This window comes from Orycteropus afer, unplaced genomic scaffold (genome assembly GCF_000298275.1).
Source record: "Orycteropus afer afer isolate SDZICR_OR568_19922 unplaced genomic scaffold, OryAfe1.0 scaffold00131, whole genome shotgun sequence".
Taxonomy (NCBI): Eukaryota; Metazoa; Chordata; class Mammalia; order Tubulidentata; family Orycteropodidae; genus Orycteropus; species Orycteropus afer.
Genome location: NW_006921718.1, coordinates 1,339,190 through 1,350,159, shown reverse-complemented (window position 1 = coordinate 1,350,159; position 10,970 = coordinate 1,339,190).

Sequence of the window (10,970 nt, the reverse complement as noted above, 5' to 3'; positions counted from 1 at the left end):
CTGTGTCTGTGTTAATTGGTTTCCCTTTTCTTTGTTGAAGAGGGTCTGTGCAATCCTTCTGCCTAGTCCGCCATCTTGCCCCACCTCCCACCATCTTCCAATCTTAAGCCATAGTATTTTCAATTGCTTCATATGCATGTGAGTGCTAGACAGTGAATAAGGAAGACTGAAGAAGAGTCAATGCTTTTGAGTTGTGGTGCTGGTGAAGCATTCTGGAAGTACGACAAACTGCTAAAAGAAGTAACAAATCTGTCCCAGAAGAAGTGCAGCTGAAATGCTTCTTGGAAGTGAGAATGGCCATACTTCATCTTACCTATTTTGGTCATGTTGTAAGAAGAAACTATTCCCCTGGAGAAGGATATCGTGCTTGGTAAAGTGGAAGGTCAACAAAAGAGGGAAAGGCTCTCAACAAGATGAATTGACACACTGGCTGCAATGATGGGTTCAGGTATAGCAGGGATTGTGGAGCTGGCACAGAACAGGGCAGTGTCTCGTTCTTCTGTACATGGGTTGCTATGAGTTGTAGATGTCTTGACAGCACCTAACAACAACAATAATAGTGGTTTTAATACCATTTGTGAATAGGTTTTCTTTCTAAAAAATATATAGTGTGTCCTTATTTTGTGATAGAAATATCCTCTCTAGACACTCTGAAAATACGTTATACCAAAAAATTAAAACAAACTCACTGCCGTCAAATAGATTCCAACTCATAGCGACCCCTCCTTGGGTTTCTGAGGCAGTATCTCTATGAAAGTAGATTGCCCAATCTTCCTTCTGAGGAGTGGCTCGTTGGTTTGAACCGTGATTAGCAGTCAAATGCCTTAGGCATTATGCCACCAGAGCTCCCGAAAATGTGTTATACTTATTTAAAATAATTTTTCTATTACTTTGTTTATTCATTTTGGTTGTTGTGGATCAATAAGCACCATTGTGGAGAAAATATTGAACTTGTCATGGATTTCATTTTACTTCGATCCACAGTCAGTGGCCATGGGAGCAGCAGTCAAGAACTCAAACAATATATTGCTTCTGGGCAACTCTGCTACAAAAGACCACTTAAAAGTTTCAGAAGCAAATATGTCACCTTAAGGACCTTAAGGTGGACCTGACCCAAACCATGGTATTTTCAATCGCCTCATATACATGTGAAAGCTGGGCAACGAGTAAGGAAGAACAAAGAATTGATGCCTTTGAATTATGGTGTTGGCAAATAATGCTGAATATACTGTGGATTGCCAGAACAATGAACAAATCTGTCTTAGAGGAAGTATAGACAGAATGCTCCCTAAATGTGAGTATAGTGAAAATTCATCTCACTTAACTTTGGACATGTTATCAAGAGGGATCAGTCCTTGGAGAAAGATATCATGCTTTGTAAAGTACAGTGTCAGTGTAAAAAAGACCCTCAATGAGATTGACTAACACAGTGGCTGCAACAATAGGCTCAAACATAGCAACAGTGGTGTGGATGGTGCAGAACTGGACAGTTTTGCTCTGACTTGACAACACCTAATAAGACAACTAGTGTAGTTGTTGTTGTTATGTGCCATCAAATTGTCTCTGACTCATAGTGACCTTAGGTTCAACATAACAAAACACTGCCTGGTCCTTTGCCAGCCTCACAATCCCTACTACACCTGAGCCCATTCCTGCAGCCACCATGTCATTCTATCTTGTTAAGGGTCTTCCCCTCTTTTGTTGCCCCTCCACTTTACCAAGCATGACATCCTTCTCCAGAGAATGGTCCCTTCTGACAACATGACCAAAGTAAGTGAGACAAAATCTGGCCATTCTTGCTTCCAAGTAGTATTCCAGCTGCACATCTTCTGGGACAGATTTGTTTGTTCTTTTAACAGTCTACTGTTCTTTCAACATTCTTCTCCAGCACCACAACTCAAAAGCATCAACTCTTCTTCAGTCTTCCTTATTCATTGTCCAGCTCTCACATGCATATGAGGCAAATGAAAATATCATGGCTTGGGTTAGGCACATCTTAGTCTTCAAGGAGATATCTTTGTTCTTCAGCACTTGAAAGAGGTCTTTTGCAACAGATTTTCCCAATGAAATACATCTTTTGATGTCTTGACGGTAACTTCCATTGGCATTGATTGTAGAACCAAGTAATATCAAGTCATTGACAACTTCAATCTTTTCTCCATCTATCATGATGCTGTTTATTGGTCCCATTCTGAAGATTTTAGTTTTCTTTTGGAGAAGTGTAATCTATACTACAGACTGTACTATTTAATCTTCATCAGCACGTGCTCCAAGTCATTCTCACTTTGAGTGAGCAAAGTTGTGTTGTCTGTGTATCTTAGGTTGTTAATGAGACTTCCTCCAATCCTGATGCCACATTCTTCTTCATATAGTCCAGCTTCTTGGATTATTTGTTCAGCATACAGATTGAATAAGTGTGGTGAAAGGATACAACCCTGACATACTCCCTTCTTGATTTTGAACCATGCCGTATCCCCTTGTTCTGTTTGAATGACAGCCTCCTGATCTATGTACAGGGTCCTTATGAGCACAAACAAGTGTCCTGAAATTCCCATTATTTTCAATGTTATCCATAATTTGTTATGATCCACACAATCAAATGATTTTGCATAGTCAATAAAACACAAGTAAACAGCTTTTTGGTATTCTTTGTTTATCCAAGATACATCTGACAGCAGCAATGATATCCCTTGCTCCACAACTCCTTCTGAATCCAGCTTGCATTTCTGGAAGTTCCCTGTCAATATACTGCCACATCATTTTTGAATTATCTTCAGTGAGATTTTACTTGCATGTGATATTGATGATATTGTTTGATAATTTCCACATTCTGTGGGAGCACCTTTCTTTGGAGTGTGTACAAATATGGATCTCTTCCAGTGAGTTGACCAGGAAGCTGTCTTCGAAATCTCTTGGCATAGCTGAGTGAGTGCCTCTAGCACAGCACCTGTTCGTTGAAACATCTCAATGGGTTTTCCATCAATTCCTGGAGCCTTGTTTTTTGCCAATTCCTTCAGTACCATTGTTTTTTGATCATATGCCACATCCTGAAATAGATTATCATCTGCCAATTCTTTTTGGTATAGTGACTCTGTGTATTCCATCCATCTTCTTTGAACCTACATCATTCAATATATTGCCCATGGAATCTTTCAGTATTGCAAAATTTTTCCTCAGTTCTTTCAGTTTGAGAAATGCAGAACATGTTCTTCCCTTTTGTTTTTCTAACTCCAGGTCTTTGCACATTTCATTATAATAATTGACTTTGTTGTTTTGAGCTGCCCTTTGAAATCTTCTGTTCAACTTTTTTACCTGTCAATTTCTCTATCTGCTTTAGCTATTCTCTATTCAAGGGCAAGTTTCAGAGTCTCTTCTGACACCCATTTTGGTCTTTTCTTCCTTTCCTGTCTTTTTAATGACCTTTTGCTTTCTTCGTGGATATTGTTCTTTTTTTTTTTTAATTGTGATTTAGGTGAAGATTTACAGAGCAAATTCACTTTCCATACAGCAGTTCACATGTACTTTGTCTCATGTCATTGACCACAGTTTAACACAATGTAACAGCTCCCTTCCCACTTCCTCCCCATAGTTACCTCTTTCCAGTGTCCATCCCTCCATACACTCCTGCCCCTTGAGCTGTCTCCCTGTGCATAAGCAGCCCTTCTTTCTCCCATGATTGTTCTCTCCAAGGAGTGTATCTACTTGAGGTAAATGTCCAACTCATATGCCTATATTTTGTTTGGCTGGAAACCACAGGTGTGGGTTCAATTTCTTTATGGATGCTGTTCTTGATGTCATTCCACAGTTTCTCTGGGTTTTGGTCATTGGTGTTCAATGCATCAAATCTATTCTTTAGATTTCTCTATATTCAAGAGGGATATAACCAAGGTCCTATTTTGGCTCTCCTGGACTTGCTTTAGTTGTCTTCAGCTTCAACTTTAACTTGCATATGAGCAGTTGATGGCCTGTTCCACAGTCAGCTCCTGGCATTGTTTTGGCTGAAGATATTGAGCTTTTCCATAGCCTCTTGCCACAGATGGAGTCAATTTGATTCCTGTGTACTCCATCTGGTGAAGTCTACATGCATAGCTGCTGTTTGTGCTGTTGGAAAAAGGTATTTGCAATGAATAAGTCATTGGTCTTGCAAAATTCTGTCATACAATCTCCAATAACATTTCTATCACCAAGGCCATATTTTACAACTACCAGTGATTCTTCTTTGTTTCCAACTTTTGCATCCCAATCACCACTGATAATCAGCACATCTTGATTGCATGTTTGGTCAATTTCAGACTGCAGAAGTTTGTAAAAATCTTCAATTTCTTCATCTTTGGCTTTGATGGTTTGTGTGTAAATTTGAATAATAGTACTATTAACTGCCTTTCCTTGTAGGCATATGGATATTATCCTATCACTGACAGTATTGTACTTCTGGATAGATCTTGAAACATTATTTGTGATGATGAATGCCATGCCATTCTTCTTCAATTTGTCATTCCTGGCATAGTGGATCATATGGTTGTTTGATTCAAAATGGCCAAAACCAGTCCATTTCACCTCAATAATGTCTAGGATATTGATCTTTATGCATTCCATTCTATTTCTGACAACTTCCAACTTTCCTAGATTTGTACTTTGTACATTCCATGATCTGATTATTAGTGGATGTTTTCAGTCATTTCTTCTCATCTTGAAATGTGCCACATCACCTAATGGGGGTCCTAAAATCTTTACTCCACCCACATCATTAAAGTTGGCTCTACTCTGAGGAGGCAGCTCTTCTCCCATTGTATTTTGAATGCCTTCAGACCTTAGGGGCTCACCTTCAGACCTGAGGGGCTCATCTTCTGACATTATATCACACAATGTTTCACTGCTATTCATAAGGTTTACTCTTGCCAATTCCTTGAGAAGTGGATGGTTCCTTCTTTCTTCTGAGTCTGTCTTAATCTAGAGGCTCAGCTGAATCCTGTCCACCATGGGCAACTTTTTGAAGTATTTGAAACACCAGTGGCATAGCCTCCAGCATCACAGCAACACTCAAGCCACCACAGTATGACAAACTGACAGACAGGTAGTGGAAGGGCATACTACATGGCTTGAAATCAGAATGGCAATGTGTCAAGGTTGTATCCTTTCACCATACTTATTCCATCTGTATGCTGAGAAAATAATCTGAGAAATTGGACTATATGAAGAAGAATGTGGCATCAGGATTGGAGAAAAATTCATTTACAACCTGCAATATACAGACAACCCAACCTTGCTTGCTGAAAGTGAAGATGACTTGAAGCACTTACTTATGAAGATTAAAGACTACAATCTACAGTATGGATTACATCTCAACATAAAGAAAACAAAATTCCTCACAAGTGGACCAATAAGCAGTATCATGATAAGTGGAGAAAAGATTGAAGTTCTCAAAAACTTCATATTACTTGGATCGACAGCAATGGAAGTAATAGTCAAGAAATCAGACGTCGTATTGCACTGGCAAAATCTGCCGCAAAAGACCTCTTTAAAGTGCTAAAGAGAAAAGATGTCTCTTTGAAGACTAAAATGAGCCTAACCCAAGCCATGGGATTTTCAACTGCCTCACATGCATGTGGAAGCTGGACAATGAATAAAGAAGACAGAAGAAGTGTTGATGCTTTTCAGTTGTGGTGTTGGGGAAGAATACTGAAAATATCATGGACTGCCAAAAGAACAAACAAATCTGTTCTGGAAGAAGTGCAGCCAGAATGCTCCTTGGAAGTGAGAATGGCCAGACTTCATCTCATCTACTTTGGTCATGTTGTCAGAAGGGACCATTCCCTGAAGAAGGATATCATGCTTCTTAAAGTGGATGGTCAGCAAAAGAGGGGAAGACCTTCAACAACATGGATTAACACAGTGACTGCAACAATGGACTCAGGTATAGCAAGAATTGTGAGGATAGTGCACAACCAGGCAGTGTTTCATTCTGTTGTACATAGAGTGGTTATGAGTAGAAGCTGATTGGACAGCACCTGACAACAACACTAATCTTGCTTCATTAACATAAGAAAGACGACCTATTCCCAAATGGGATTATAATCACAGGTACAGAGGTTAGGATTTACATATTTTGGAGGACAGAATTCAATCCATAGCATTCTACCTTTTGACCCCCCCAAAATTCATGTCCTTTCCATATACAAAACACATTTCCCCTATCACATCATCTCAAAAATCTTAAATCAACTCCAAGCCCAAAATCTCATTTTCTCAATCATGTATATCAAATGTGGGAGAAACTTTAGGTGTATTAAATCCAGGGCTTATCTGTGAACCTGTGAAATTTAGAATATAAATTATCTCCTTTCAAAGCACAGTGGTGGAATAGGCACAAGGTAGACATTTCAAATACAAATGGGAGAAATTGGAGGAAAAGGAGGGATAACGGATACTTGTTGTTGTTGTTGTTATGTGCCATCGAGTCGGACCGACTCATAGCGACCCCTCCTTGGGTTTCCGAGGCAGTATCACTATGGAAGTAGATTGCCCCACGGATACTAAGCAAACCCAAAACCCACCAGAACATATTCCATTAGATCTCAAGTTTTGAAAATAATCTGTTCTCTGAGACCATCTGGGCAATTGCCCTACCCTCCAGTCTCTGGGTGTTGACTATGATCTTCTGATTCTGGGTATAGGCAGATCAGCCTGGGGCAAAGGCTCCAACCCCCCCCCCCCCATTGGTATGGAAACCATGCTCTGTTGGCTTTGAGTAGCCTCATTCTCCTAGTTCATCTGAGTGGAAACCCTATAACCTCAACCCTGGTAGGTTCCGCTTTCCTGTGCCTTAGGCATGATAGTCTCACTCCTTCATCTTTTGGCTGTGGCTTCAACTTCTTGGCCCAACTAAATAGGCATCTCCGTACTCTGGAACCAATGTGGTGGAAATCTGACCCTGAAACCTATGAGATTGTGGCTCCACCTTTTGAAACTGAGTCAGCCCTGCATCCAGTGTTCTTTCCAACAATTCTGCTGATCTCCAAGTTGATCCAGGGGTGGTCCTTTTGTTTTTGTGGAGAATAATGGATGTAGCCCCTTTGACCTGTTTCTTACCTGTAGAATTCCAGGAGACAGACAGCTTTTTGTCCTTTCATCCTGTCTCTGATCCTTCAATCTAAGATGATCAACAGAATATTACTACATATGTGTGGACATTAAATGTGCTACTAGTGAATTTTAAAAAGAAATGATGATCATGTGATTGGACAATGATGGAAAAGTGATGATTTTAAGGTGGTTTTCTGTTGTGGTAATTGGTTAGTTCCATCAGTTATAGGCTTTTTCTCTATAAATTTAGATTGAGTAACCAAATCCTTGGTAAGAGTTTTAGGACACATATCCTTAGATTGTACAACAGAATTTTACAAATCTTTAAATTCTGGTTTCATTTTGCACAGTTCATTTTTAAGTCCATCTCTTTCCCCACACATTCTACTGTAAGCAGCAAGGAGGAACTCACTGCCCCCTTAAGATCTTGCTTAGAAATCTCCTCAGCCAAATACCCAAACTTATCACTTACAACTTCTACCTTCCACCAAAAATCTGAACATGGTTTGATAAGTTTTTTGCCACTTCATATAAATCATCACCCTTCCTTCATTGTACAATCACAGGATTATCATTTCTTTTTAAAATTTCACTAGAAGCACATTTAATGTCTTCACATGTGGAGTAATATTCTGTTGATGGCATCATATGTATACTTAAAGATGATAAAGACTTCCTCTAAAACTCTCCTCAGTTCCTTCTGAACCCTCGCCAGAGTTGCCTTTTATGTTCATAAATCTAAGTTTCTTCAAGGAAATTCAGGCTTTTTGTATTAGGGACTTAAAAACTCTTCCTATCTCCCATCATTACCTAATTCCAAAACCATTTACACATTTTCAGTGTTTGGTAGATCAGCACTCTACTCTCCAATTTTGATATTTTGCCAGAAGATGAGCCCCTCAGGTCTGAAGGTGAGCTCCTCATGTCTGAAGGCAATCAACATAAAGAAAATGAAAATCCTCAAGACTGGACCAATAAGCAGTATCACAATAAATAGGAAAAAGATTGAAGTTGTTAAAGATTTCATATTAGTTGGTTCTACAATCAACACCAATGGAAGCAGCAATCAAGACATCAGATGACATATTGCACTGGGCAAATCTGCTGCAAAAGGCCTTTTTAAAGTCCTGAAGCACAAAGATGTCTCCTTGGAGACTAAGATGTGCCTAACCCAAACCATGGTATTTTCAATCGCCTCATGTGCATGTGAGAGCTGGACAATGAATAAGGAAGACCAAAGAAGAGTCGATGCTTTTGAGTTGTGGTTTTGGTGAAGCATACTGAAAGTTTCTTAGACTGCCAAAAGAACCAACAAATCTGTCCTGGAAGAAATGCATCCAGAACGCTCCTTAGAAGTGAGAAGGCCAGACTCACCTACTTTGGTAATTTTGTCAGAAGAGACCATTCCCTGGAGAAGGGTATCATACTTGGTAAAGTGGAGGGTCAACGAAGAAGAGGAAGGCCCTCAAGGAGATGTGTTGACACAGTGACTACAACAATAGGCTCAGGTATAGCAAAGATCATGAGGTTTGCACAGAAGTGAGCAGTGTTTTGTTCTGTTTTACAAAGGGTTGCTATGAGTCAAAGCCAACTCTACAGTACCTAACAACAACAGTATCCTCTTGTTCTCTTTGAATGACAGCCTCCTGGTCTATCTATGGGTTCCTCATGAGCAAAATCAAGTGTTCTGGAATTCCCATTCTTCTCGATGTCATCCATAACTTGTTACAATCCACACAGTCAAATGCTTTTACTTAGACAATAAAACACAGTAAACATCATTCTAGTATTTTTGTTTTCAGCCAAGATCCATCTGATATCAGAACTGATATTGGACATTCCACATCCTCTTCTGAATCCAGCTTGCATTTCTGGAAGTTCTCTGTCAATATACTGCTGCAACTATTTTTGAATTATTTTCAGCAAAATTTTACTTGTGTATAATATTGTTTGATAATTTCTACATTCTGTTGGATCACCTTTCTTTGCAATGGGTACAAATATGGATCTCTTCCAGTCAGTTGGCCAGGTAGCTGTCTTCCAAATTTCTTGGCATAGAGAAGTAAGTGTCTCTAGCACAGCATCCATTTATTGAAACATCTCAGTGAGTATTCTTTCAATTCCTGGAGCTTTTTTTTTTTTTTTTTACCAATTCCTTAAGTGCAGCTTCAACTTCCTCCTTCAATACTGCTGGTTCTTGATCATATTCCCCTTCCCAAAATAGATGAACATCAACAAATTCTTCAGATGATATCTAAATTCAGGTGGGATGTAAGCAAGGCCATATTTTTGCTGTGGTGGACTTGTTTTAGTTGTCTTCAGCTTCACCTTGAACTTGCATAGGAGCAATTGAGGGCCTGTTGCACGGTCAGCTCCTGGTCTTGTTTTGACTGAAGATAATGAGCTTCTCCTTCTCCTCTTTCCACAGATGAAGTAGATTTGATTCCTGTGTATTCCACCTAGTTAGTTCCACTTGTATAGCAGCCATTTATGTTATTCAAAAAAGGTATTTGTAATGACTAAGTTGATGGTCTTGCAAAATTTTGTCATACGATCTCTGGCATCATTCCTATCAACAAGGCCATATTTTCCAACTACTGCTGATATATATATATCACACACACACACACATACATACATACACACACATGCACACACACATATATATGTGTGTGCATGTGTGTGTGTATTTTTTTTTCCTGACTTTCACATTCCCATCATCAGTAATAATCAACACATCAGAGTTTCAGCAAAATGGTGGAATAGGCAGACAAGCTACGCAGACTGTGCAATAAAGTAATGAGAAACTAATAGAAACCAATACAGAAGATGATCCTAGAACCCTGAGCTTTCAAAGGAAGGGTGAGGAAGTGGATTAAATACCAACTAGTAGAAGAACCTGTGTGAAACAGTGAGTGAGGAGACAAACAGAGTGGATGGACTGTTGGCTGTCCTGCAGGCATGGGCATTTTGAATATTTTCCAATAGCAACCTGAGAATCATCTCTGCTCACTGAGGCCTGCATGGACAAGGACTGCATTGGTGTCTGAAGCCAGAAAGGAAAACATTGGGGAAGGAGACACACAGACCTGTGGACTGACAGCAGCTGTCCTTAGGGTGCAGCTATTTTGAAGACTTGAGAGAAGTGGGTGCTGCTATTTTGGACATATGTGAGTGGCAGTCTTAACTGGACAGTGACATAAGACTGGGTTACACTTGCCAGGGATAGCATGGGTGACCGCACTGGAGGCTCATGACTGGAAAGTGCAATATTCCCCTTATTGCTCTTATACCCCGCACCCTCTTGGTGAACAAGGGTGTGGCCATTCCCCACCTCCATCTACCTTATTAATTCAATCCTGGTCTGTGCTGTGACAGAGCCTGGGTGCCATGCCCTGCCCCCCAACAACTTTTTTTTTTTAAGTTTTTCTTTTTTATCTTTCTCTTTTCTTTTTATTTCTCTTTCCTGACCCTGGTTCTTATTTATTTATTTATTTTCCACTTTTTTCTCTTTCATTTTCCTGGTTCCCTTCTTTTTTCTTTCTTTTGATTCTTCCCATCACTTGGTTTTCCTTTTGCAGTTTTCCCATTTTTTCTTTACCATTCTTTTACCCTTGCTCTTTTCCCTCTTTCCTATCTCCCCAGATATTGTGGCTTTTTTTTCTTCTCTTTTGCTCATTATCTTTCTTTTCTTTTTCTTTTTTTTAAAGAAAACCAAATGTGCATAATGAAGTCTTTACTAATTTGTTGTTGTTGTTATTGTTATGTGCCGTCGAGTTGGCCCCGACTAATAGTGACCCCTCCTTGGGTTTCCGAGGCAGTATCACTACGGAAGTAGGATTGCCCAACCTTCCTTCCGAGGAGTGGCTGGTGGGTTTGAACCACCA